The sequence below is a fragment of the Martes martes genome, assembly GCF_963455335.1.
Source record: "Martes martes genome assembly, chromosome: 1".
Taxonomy (NCBI): Eukaryota; Metazoa; Chordata; class Mammalia; order Carnivora; family Mustelidae; genus Martes; species Martes martes.
This window is the reverse complement of record NC_137888.1, coordinates 133,401,756-133,413,586: the sequence shown is the minus strand read 5'-3', so window position 1 is coordinate 133,413,586 and position 11,831 is coordinate 133,401,756. Positions and strand designations below refer to the sequence as shown.

The following is an 11,831-nucleotide window of genomic DNA, read 5'->3' as shown; positions in this document are numbered from 1 at the left end:
CCTTCTGGGCGGGTTCCCTTGCCCCTCTCTTCCGCCAGCCCCCTTCGTTAAATTCGCATCACTTGCCCCCTTTGCTTCCAGCTTTTTGGAGAAACTGGACCTCAGTTCAGGGTCTTTTCCCAGTGGATTTTAAAGTACAGCTGCCGACGGGAGGATACATATTAAACAAACAGGCAGGGGCGAGGGGTGGGGATCTGCAAGAGGGCCCCCCTCCTTCTCCTTCCACCACGTGTTCCTCAGTTGGGGTGCAGCACTCTTGGATGGGTGCTGAGAAGGGCGAGGGTGGGGTGGAAGAAGATGGACAGAGCAGGCTGTAAGGGAAGGAGGCTCCCTAGGAGAGATCGTCTCGACCGAACATTGACGAGAGAAAAAAAACTGGCCCACATGCCCCTAGTGGGGAGCGATACACCCCACGCGGGCTGGGTTTGGGGGGGTGCGTAGGGCCCTCTCACCTGACTTCCTCCTCTGCTGGCACACACACTACAATCACCCGCCCCCCCCCCCACAAAAAGCCCAGCCAAACAACGAACAACAAGAGGAAGCCGCAGGCGGCAAGAGGAGGGGTGCGCGTGGTGGGGGCCCGGGAGAGGTGAGGGGGCAGGGTTGGTGGGCGTCGAGAACCGCGCCGCGCACCCCTAAGCGTACTCCCAGGCGCCCACACTTACCCCTAGCGTCTGAGGGTCCGGTCTTCGGCGCCAATCCCAGCGCGCGCCTCTCGCCCGCCCTCGTCCCTCCGGCCCGCCGCCCCCCACACTCCGGCCGGCGCGCTGGGAGGGAGCCTGGGAGCGGCGCGCGGCGGCGGCGGCAGCGGCGGCGGCGGCAGCGGCTCGGGCTCGGCTCGGCTCGGGCTCCAGCGCGCTCAGTGTAGCCGGCGGCCGCCGAGGCTCCACCGCCAGGGGGAGAAGCCGGGGCGGGCGCTGGGGAGGCGGGCCGGGCCCTCGCCGCCCCGCCGGCCAGCCCGCGTCGCACAAGCTCGGGAGCGGCGGCGACGCGGGGTCTGCCGAGCCCCCGGGCTCAACGTGCCCGGCCGAAGGAGCCGCGGCTGGATGCGCGCCCCGGGGAGCTGCGGGCTCCCGCGGGGGGCGCCCCGGCCGCTCCGGTGCGCCTCCAGACTGCGGGCGCGGCGACCGCCGAGCGGAGAGCTGCTCCCGCCGGCCCCTTCCCCCTCCCGCCCCCGCCGCCGCCCCCTCCCCCTCCCCCCCCCCGTTAACATCCCCTCCCTCCCCCCCCTTCCTTCCCTCGGCCCCGCGCGCTCGCTAGCTCGCTCCTCGCCTCGCTCTCCCCTTTAAACGCCCACTTCGGATGGGGAAAGAAGACAACTTGAAGTCAAGTTGCAATTAACTTCCGCGGCAGCCGCAGCTCCGGCGGCGGCGGCACAAGAGGCAGAAGCCGCCGCCTCGGAAGTCCGACGCGCCCGCCCGGGGAGCTGTTCCTGGTCGCGGGCCCGCACTCGACAGCCACCGCCGCCCCCAACGCCCATGCCTGAGTGAGTTCTGCTCCTTTGCCTCTCTTTCCCCCCCTATTCTTGCTCTTTCATCTCTCTATCTCTCTTTTTTCGGAATCGATCCAAACTTCTCTGTAGCACCCACCCACGGCGCCCCTTGTTGGGGCAGCGCGGCTCCCCTCTCGTGGACGTCCGGCGGCAAGGGTCTTCCGAGCCCCTTCTTTCGTGCGCAGCCGAACCCGGGAGGGGTGGGCCGGTCGAGCGTGGGAGAGCACCCGGGATGGGGGACTTGGAGATGCCATTCATTTTCTCTCTGAGTGCGGGTACCCTAACACACCTGCCCGGCAGACCCTGGCGGAACAAACTCCTTCAGGTCCTCAGTATGACCCCTCTTGGAAGAGGAAAGGGGAGCGGAAAAGACCGAAGGAAGCAAACGGGAAAAGGGAAAGAAAGCCTCTCTGTGCACCCCGGAGCTGGGCTGGCAGAAGGGTGCCCGGCGGAGTAGGCTGGGGAGTGGAAACGTTCCCCGCCGGATCGCAAGTAAGCTCAGCATCCTTCCCCGGTCCATCTCCTCCTTCCTCCGCCCCCCGCCCGCGCAGCTGGTTGGGAGCGGCGGCGGAGAGGGGCCTAGAAGTTAGTGGCAACTTCTCCATCCCGGGAACACTCGGGCGCCCGGGCGCTTAAGTTGGAGCCGGGATTTTGAAAGCCGCGGCACTCCGCATTTCGAGCCCTCGCTGGCGGTGGTGAGGACGGTCCTGAAGGGGCTCCTGGAGTGAATGTGGGTTTGGAGCGGGCCTGAAGGCAGGAAGAGGTGCTGCCCTCTTAGCAGGACCGAGACATCACAGGTACGGCCTCGGGGTCTGCACCGTGTCTCCCTCCTGCGGTCCTGACCCGAGCGTGGCGGCCTTCTCCGAGCGGTTCACTGCGGAGGCTCCCGGGGCGGCGGAGCGTGGGTTTGGGCAACCACCGTAAGAGGCACAAAGCAGGCAGGTGGCAGGTACGGGGAGCGACACGCGTGTACCGGGGAAATGCACAGAGCAGGACTCTGCGGATGACCCCAGAAGGAGAGGGGCTTAGGGGTCTTGCTGGAGGTCTTGGCCGGGACCTCCACTGGGGCGTTGCAAATCTCACTTAATAGTGTCAACCCCAGGATCGCCTCTCAAAGTGGCCTGGTTGGCAACTTTGACCTCTGCGCCCTTCCTCAGCGAACTTTCCCTCGCGGCATTCCAGATTTCCAGGCAAATGTAAGAATTGGACTCTACACGGTTGTATTAAGAGACGGGGAAATCAGAAAGACGTCTTATTCTCAGGAGAAAAACCATTCTACCCGGATGGCTGGGGTTCCCTGCTTGCATCCTTGGTGGCCAGGGGACCTGACTTTTTCAAGAAGACAGAGGAAGGGTAAGAAATGAGTGAATGTGGACTGGTAGGTGTCAGGTTTTGTCCCAAGCAGTCCCTAAAATCTACAGTGTTTGTGCCACTGAGGGAGTAACTCCTGCGGTTGAAACTTTATTGAAATTTACACCCTACCTAAAGTGGATTTTTCTGAGGTGTCAGGACTGTACGATTTATTCTGTGGTAAAACGTAGCTGCAGAAGCAAACAACAACAACTACAAAAACCGTACTTTAATACTGGAAAACACCAAGGTTAAGGTGTTTCCTCTAAAAACCTTTAATCTGCTGTGGGGTACCAATGCTATGATTTAGCAGCAGTCCTTTATTTCTATTGCATATTATTTTAGTAGAACAGTAGTACATTCATATACTGGCTGCTCCAGTCTGCTGGCAAACATTAGCATTCAAGCTTACATTTTTGACAAATGTGCAGACAGGAATAGCATGAATAGGCATCTTAAATATTAACAACCTAAGCATCTGTTGTGAAACAAATTTAATATATTTACTCTGTTTTTCTCACATTGTTAGAAAAGGTTATAATAAGTGCATAATTTCAACTTTAGTTAGCAGAAGTAACTGGCTGTATCTTTCACTACCTCTCCAAGTGTTTAACACAGTCACCAGACATAAATACTTTAATTAACTTGGTTAGGCACATTATTAAATACACTTTAGACCATGTGTATACTATGTAAAATGTAACAATAGCAAAATATGTATCCTATTTGTGCACATTTTAAGTGACTCTGCATTTTGTAAATATACCAGGCATGTTTATTCTTCATCTCCTTTTGACACTTATTACTTCATAGTTTTTCTAATGGAAACAATACATTAAATGTAGAGTTGTTCCATCATATGTAATACATAATATGTAAACAGTAGCTATAAAATACAAAGCATTGTTAAATTTGAGTATGGCTACGTGTAACAAGATTATACAGGAGAAACAAAAATCACTGCTCAATTTTGTATTCCTTTCTGAAAAATGAATACAAATGATGGATGAAAAAAGAACAGATAGGGATTTCCCTCCTAAAGTACTAGTGCCTTAAAATGTGTGTGGTTTGGGGGTGGGGAGAGCAAGGGGGAGAAGGGGAAAAAAAGAGATAGAGAAAGAAGACCTAAAGAACTTCCAAAAGTCTGAATAGTTCTTTCCAGAATCAATGCATTCCTCATTTTCCCACAAGCTGAAATATGTAATAAATAATAGTTCTTTGTATGTAAAAGTATTCACAAGGAATGCCTTTTGTTTAGTTGTTGTAATAAATTAATATATTCTTTGGTTGTTAATCTACAAAAGTAGTTCTTTTGTCTCCCAGCATCCTAAACAAGAACGACAAAATGAGTATTGGTTTATTTCTGCAGACAAGCCTGTTGCCAGATATATGAACCTGTGACTGAATAAGCTATGGTATGCTGAGTGCTGGTTAAGAAAGACTATGTTGAATTAGCAAAGACTCAACTATCTGAAGGAGATTTTCAGTTGTTTTTTCATGTGACAGGTTATGGATTGTAAATTAGGCCTAAAAGGTCAGGTGACAGGCACCTGTTCCTCATTATTGTAAAAATCTTTTGGTTACAAACACTATTAAGCTAAACACAACATGGATATACAGCAGGGACTCTATAAAGCACTCTAGTGGTTTTTCAGCTGCTCTGTAAATTTCCAAGAGGGCCATACATTGATATGCCCTTTACACAAACAAATCATTTCTTCCAAGACATGTTGTCTTGGATGACTCTTATATTAGTACTTGGGATTCATGAAGTATATGAAATAAATGCATATGACTGAATCAATCTTCAGACCATGTCTAGACATGTTGTTACTGAATGCAAAAATATTATTTTTTAAGCCTCTCTTTTTCCTTTACAGTCCACTGTTTAATTATCAGAATTTGTCCATATTTTAAATAGAAACCTCCCCAAATTGCCTTCTGTCCTTTTTTAGATCAGCTCCCATTTTAAATAATGCCATGAAAGATTTTGCTAAATACTTGCATAGAAGGAAAAAATTAGTTGCCCTAAATACCGTCATAGCTTTGTGGTATATAGAAAATGGGAAGAGACCCACATTTTACATGAATGCTGTTAGGAAGGGTGTCATCATTTGATCTTCAAAGTTGACACTTCTCTCAGGAGAGTTCAGTGATATTTCTATTAGAATTAGAGAGTGTGATTTGATTTTTGTGAATGGTTTACTTTTAGATATTTCAGACAGCAGAAAAAGCATACATACTGAACGGACCTAAGTAGCACAATGTTGTGAAATATGAAAGGTGCCAGTTGCTTTTAATTGGCAAAGGAGGAAGATTTTTGAGTAAATCTGGTAACTCGGATGATTAAATTCTATATTTAAATATGTACTTTGTTTTAGTTTTGTCTAGTTTCTGCTTATTGTATTTAGTATTCATTTTTAGCATTTGTGATCAGGTTACAGAAGAGTCCTTACTCTTGCTTTTCAAATCGATTTGCTTTTCAAACTCCAAAACTCTGGGATGATTTTAACAAATTGGTTTACCTTTTGACAGAACAGAGTTAAGTTAATTAATAGATCAGGCACGAAAAATCATCCACGGTAGGGTGTATTTTCTGGTAAAATGAAAGTTATGTTTCAGCATGATGAGCATCAGGCTTCAGTAATCTGTTCCTCGTGTGGAATGAACACTTCCTACTTCGAGCTAGCAGGCACCTACTGTTTATTTACGCTGCATTAAACTGACAGCTCAGCAATCAGAGGAAAAATATTACTTACCTTCCTGAAGTAAATACCAGTTTATAGGTTAGTGCACGTATTTATATTCCTGTCACCACTAAATAACGGCTCTGTCTCCATTTTAATATCTACCTGTACTATAATCCAGGGCTTCAGACTCTTCCTGGTTGGGGGTAGGGGTCGAGAGGAGTTTCTCTTATTATTTACCAGTGACAAAACTTTAAAGAGGAGTAATATCATCTTCTTCTTTCTGTCGTGTGAGAACCAGCTGAAAGCAATGCTATGCACTTTTACTTTACATACCTCAACTGTAACATCAAAACCCTCAAAGAGCCTGCATGCCACTTAAAATAGTCATCTTAGAGCAACCTCAGGACAAATATGTTCAAACATATTGAAGTGTGTGTTTGCTAAATTAACTTTCTGCAAAGTTCCAAGTAGATTACTTAAATTACCTTATTACTTAGGGAGTAACTTTGATAAAGGGTGGTACCTTTCAAGGCTTAGATGGAATGTTTCAGTTGTTAATGGAGATCTGCTAATGTGAGTACAAAGTGGGGTTCATCGATCGAACGATCGATCCATTGATACTGTTAGCGTTCCTCTGAAAATATTCTCGCCCCCTTTGTTTGTCTTCTTGTTAATATGCCAACCTTAAAAGAGGTTTCAACTTTCTTATAAGAATAATACTAAATGCATTTGTTGTTTTCTTTTTTAAAGTCCCTTCTTTTTTCAAGACCCCTGGAAACATCAAAATACTGTGAAAGTAGAATTCTTAAACTTAGGATTAACTTGAGAAAATGCTTATTTTCACTTACGTTCTGTAAGTAGCTCTTACACCATCATCTACACACAGTTGTCAATCAGTAATCACATATTCCATTGACATCAGAGCAGAATGTGGTCTTAATACAGCATGGAAATCAAATCTGTTACACAAGGTTCTTCCTCTTCACTATACCAAAGAAAAAGTGTCTACGATGGTAATTTATATATCGTTCCTAAGTGCTGTTCTCAATGGTAAGTCTATTTAAACTTGATGTCTTCATAGAGTGTGATCAACACATTAACACACATTATTTAGTACTTTTGAACTTATGCCAACGGTACCTTTTGCTGTTTATTTTTTTAAAGTCTTTTTTAAGATCAGATATTTCATTTCAGAGTAAATAGATACAGATTGTGTGTATATATATTCAGGGTGAGATTTAGTAGCAGCGCATTTCTCCAGCATATTGGCCTATTTTTATTCTTTCAAGTTATTCTGTATCACTTCCACAGTTGTTGCTGTCTGAAGGTTCATAATAGAAATTCTAATCACCTCTTTCAATGGACTTTCAAGGATATAATTCCGTTTATGCGATGATCTAGTTTAGTTATGAGAGATGAAAATTAGTTAACTGGTACCCCAGCATTTACGTCCCTAGATTCTGCTGAAATTTATTCAGTCCAGTTATTTGACATTTGGTAGTGAAGTATCTTGTAATCAAAAATTAAGAGTTGGTTCAGTTTCCAGTGGAGGAAAGATCTTGCTGGATAAAACATTTAACTCTGCAATATTTTATTACACTCATCACTCATTTTAGAGCCCGCTTATTGTTGCACAAATTTTTGAGTACCTCGGGGTGCAGGTCCCCCAAATGAAGCCGAAATGCTTGCAGAAGAAGCAGATGTCAGGATGCACCTGGTAGTGCTTTTACTAGAATGTCTGTGGACCTGCACTGGCCGCCCCCTCCTCCATACCCTTCCCCCCAGGTGTGCAGGAAGTGGAGGGCGTTGTACCCGGTGAAGTGGGTGGACTCTACCCAGAGCTATGACCTGATTTGTGACGCACCCTCAGAACTGCAGTAATGGTCCAGCTGCTTCACAGGCAACTGGTAACACCTCATTTGGGGATGCTTCTGCCTTGCTAGCAGTGCCAGAGAGGACTTCGTCATTGTCACCTCACCAAAGACTACTTTTTGAGAGCTCTCCTATAGGGCCGGATTTGGAGAGCAGCCTCTGATATTTGGAGGGTAAGTGCCAAAAAAGTTCCTATCAGTTTCATATGGAGAATCAGGGCTACGACCATAGGGGAGGAGAGACAGGCGTTTAGTGTTTGGGGAGATCTCTGTGTTGGGATGTTGCTTTTTCTCAGCTAGAGATGATTTGGGACCAGATACCAACAAAAATTCTTCAGTAGGCATTCTTCTTTGGGTGGTGAAATATGGTAGGCAGCTCCCAGGGGAAATTATTAGACTCTCTTTCCTTGAGATATTTAAAGAAAAGGTGGCAATCTGTGTGAGAGGGAATTCTTCAGATGCTGTTTTCCAGGAAGTCAGGCATATAGTAGAGTTGATTGCTGGAGGTTCCTTTCTAGTCTTCCTCAATGGTTTCAGATATGCCTTTAAGAGCCTGTAAATGACAATTTGGCCTTTTAATGTTTATAATGTTAAGGACTTTAAGGTAAAAGAGGTTTTATGTTATAAATATTTTATTGTGATAATTACTATAAAGAAAATAGAACCTAGTATATGCAGATATCTTTTGAAATGGAGATAGTTTTGAATGTAGCGTATCCATAATTAGCTGTTTGATGTTGAATGCAATTGAGTTTTCCTGTTCCAGTGAACCAGACGATGGAAATCTTTAGGGATTAACAACAGGGCTTTGTGATTCTTGATATAGCAAACATTTCCTCATTCACTGATAAAATGTTTTTATCAGTGAATGAAGAACTAAATTAAACTGCTTACATTTTAAATTTTAAAAGATTACATAGAATTGATAAAATAGTCCAGGTGTTTTTCCATTGTATTTTCACCAGTTGAAATGATACCTGGAGGTCCTGTTTAATGTTAGACAGATTTCTCCAGACTGTGGAGGACAGAACAATATTTTAATAACTATTCTTAAAAAAAAAAAATTCTTAAAGGTGGGCTCTCTTTTGGGTGGCTTAAGAGGACTCAAAAACAATTTAGAACATTATCTTAAAAGTTAAAAAAAATGACAGCCTTATTTTGTATGGAGTCATTGTATTTTAATAATACTGTATGCTTATTAGTGTTATTAGAGCAGTAGACAGTTAATTACAGCCTTTTCTGAGACATGTTAACTGTATATTAACAGTCATGTTAGAGAAAGAATGATGTATACTCTTACATGCAAGCTGCTACTTGCTAGGCTTTTTAAAAAATATTCTTTTAGAATGTATAGGGTCAGATTTTTGGTCCAGAATCATCAGAATGTTTTCTACTACCACTTAATTTTAAAACTTCTCATGGGATATACAATTTTTTCTTCTTTTTTCTATTCTTCTTTCTTTGTAATTGTTATTGACTTGGTCACTTTTGCCAGTGGCTTTAGAAATTGTTGCCCCTCAGCAGTTTTAGCTTTCCCACATTGTATTTTGAGACGCCTACATTTTCTTATGTTCTGATGACTTTGGCCAACATGAGCCATTAAAAGCTTATTGAGTTGATTTAGCACCTCTTCCTATTTCTTTTTGTAGAATGATTTCAGTCACTGTTTTTTTAGCCAAGTTAGGTTTTCTTATAATTCTCTATAACCTGATATTTAAGATACACTTGAGCACTTGATCACAGAGGTAGTTCTTTTTCCTTTTCCAAACTTCAGCCCTTGGTTTTGCTTTGGTGTCTATCATGGCAGAACAAAGGTGACTGGAACTAGAGTTTAAAGCTGGGCTTAGCCTTATTTAGACAATGCTACTAAAATGGTTAACTATTTGAATCCCCCCTCCCCCGGTTAATTTGGATATGTAGACCTTGTAACCTTGTACTATATAGCACTTTAAAGTCCACTAATATTTCCACTTTATGAATTTTTAGGTGCTGCTGTTATTTATTTCTACAAGGTATTAAAAGACTACAAAAAAGAAACTCAGTGTAAGATACATGTCTGTTGTGTTCTATAAAATAGGAGAAACTCCACAGTTAGCATCCTTTGCCTTGTATAGTGAGCACTCATTAAAGATTTGCTAAACTAATAATAAAATAGTGAATTTAGCTTGTACTGAGAATGATTCAATGGAAGAGAGACTTTTTTTTCTCTAATTTTCTCTTTTTGCTGGGGTTATCTGAACACTTAATCTACACATGTCCCAGTTTTCTGGATAATTGAATGTTTTTCTTCTTTAACTATATGCCCTGTCATTTTTTGACAATAGCACACCAGGGTTTGTTTTATCCTCATTGTCTCTGACCTTCAGGATTAGGTGAAGAATCTCAGTTTAGGTTCATGGTCTTTTGGTGTTTGGTGCAGTAATGGACTATATGTACTGCAGTCAACAGAGAGAGCTCCCCTAAGGTCCTTGCAGTTAGGTTACCCATGTAATAATGGTCTTCCTGATATCATAGGACCAAAAATACTACGGACCTCTACCTGTTCTTTACTGAATAAATACCTGTCATGATTATTGCTTAAAAAGAAATTTTTCATTTAGCTATATACATTCTATAAAAACTATTTTAGATTTAGGGTATTTATATTAACAAAGATTTCACTCCATTCCTTAAAATTGATGCTAGAGTTGCGATAGAAATGCACCTAAAACATTCTGAAAAGTTCAGGGGAAGTTATTTAAAAAACACTCTTGCTTTTTAAATTTATTTTCTTTTTGAGACCTGTATGGAGCTATTTGCAAGACAGACCTATTTAATTCCTCAAAAGGAAGTATTCCTCAAGCAGTACACTGCTGTGTGACCTATTACATTATCATGCACATTCTGTCTCTTTAAAAACAGTCTCCTCTATTTGCCCTATTAATTGTTGATATGTTGCCATCCACGAGACAAAAATTAGAGCTGTAATTAAATAATCATGTGATGCTCCTTAGTGCCAGTGAGAGCAAACTCATTTTTCCAGGCCCTGATGGTCACTGATTATTGTATTACTACTGGCTTGCTTTATTTTTTTTAATGATTCTCTATCTGTAGATTACCTAACCACTATCCCTGTTTTCAAAATTAAAGAAAGTAAGGAACATTCAGCCAGTTAATTGGCTAGAGGTCCTCAGGGATGTAAGGTAGACATACCTTTTTTTGCTTTTGGTCACCTGGTAGGTTCTTTGGGGAGGCTACATCAGTGGTGTGGTTGCCTGCCATTTAATTTACACTGGTGTTTTGGCTGGGATGGAGGCATATGGGGAATGCCAGGAGAATTACAAAAGGAGCCGGGTATTAAAATTCAGAAATGATTAAAATTGAAATAAAAGGATGTTGCTTCTTTGCCAGTACTCTGGCAGTCATAATGACACATAGAGATTAGTTTCCACCTTCATCTTTTCCTTCTTTCTCATTTCCTCTTGTTTATTGTTGACACATTTTCCTTATGTCTGTCTCCCGTCTCTGTATCTTTTTGCAACATTATGCATTCCTACTTCTCCCTCTTTCCTTAAGCATGGAGAAGCCTACTTAACCTTATTATAACAATAACAGAATAGGCTATTAATATTTAATATGCACATGATTAAAATTTCTCTCCCTTAAACATAGGTCAGCTGTATTATTATTAACCGGCATGTAATTTTTCATTTAAAATATTCTTATTCTGCCCTTGCTGTTTCTAAAATGTAGTCTACTTTAGTAGTGATTTAATACTTAATGTTTAGAAAACTGTGGTCGGCTAGTGAGAAAAGAACTTACCAGTCATGGATAATCAATTATGCATGAATTCAAATGTAACAGATGGAATCTGGTGAGTTAAAGTTTCTCTTTGCCTTAGTGGTTTTTTTTTTCTTATTTGTTTGTTTGACACCTGTCTCTTACATAGAGATAAACATCTAATGTAGCGTGTGAGAAATTTCCTTATATCTTTACGTTCTCTTTAAAGTGAACTTGATTTTTTTAAATTATATTTGAGGGCAGAGAATTTTTATGTGGTCTTAAAGATGATCAGATTCTTTGCCAGCACTTTATAGATGCAGAACATGATTCTGCCAGACTTACGAAGGGTCGCTCAGTGGGCTTGTAAAAAGGAAGAAGCAAGACCCAAATCTTGGTTCCTTGCCTTTTCTCCACTTCTCTTCCCACTGTCATTTTTCTTAGAGGTGTGACACTAATTCTGGATTTTAAAGAATTTTTGGTGAAAACTGTGGTAGACTAGTGTTAAATGGTGTAGTATTCTATGGTGAACAAATGTTATCTGTGAACATGTATAATGTTATGCTACATGTATATTGGATACATGTTTATTCATACTTGGATGTTGGCTAAACAATTGGATTTCCCAAACCTATTGAGAATGCCCCAAGATTTGGTTTATATTCTAAA

General features: G+C 42.6%; 1 protein-coding gene across 5 annotated transcripts in view; it reads left to right on the top strand.

Moving 5' to 3' along the window:
- The first annotated feature begins 1,282 nt into the window (after positions 1–1,282).
- Positions 1,283–11,831, top strand: part of SATB1 (SATB homeobox 1) — a 100,144-nt gene continuing 89,595 nt past the window's right edge. For 2 of the 5 annotated variants that reach the window (XM_080797331.1, XM_080797327.1), the window contains exons 1-2: positions 1,312–1,486; positions 2,675–2,845. The gene's annotated coding sequence lies outside the window, so the exon portion shown is untranslated. Of the gene's footprint in view, positions 1,487–2,674; positions 2,846–7,377; positions 7,578–11,831 lie in introns of those variants that run through there. The other 3 variants (XM_080797328.1, XM_080797326.1, XM_080797329.1) reach the window with 2 other exon arrangements.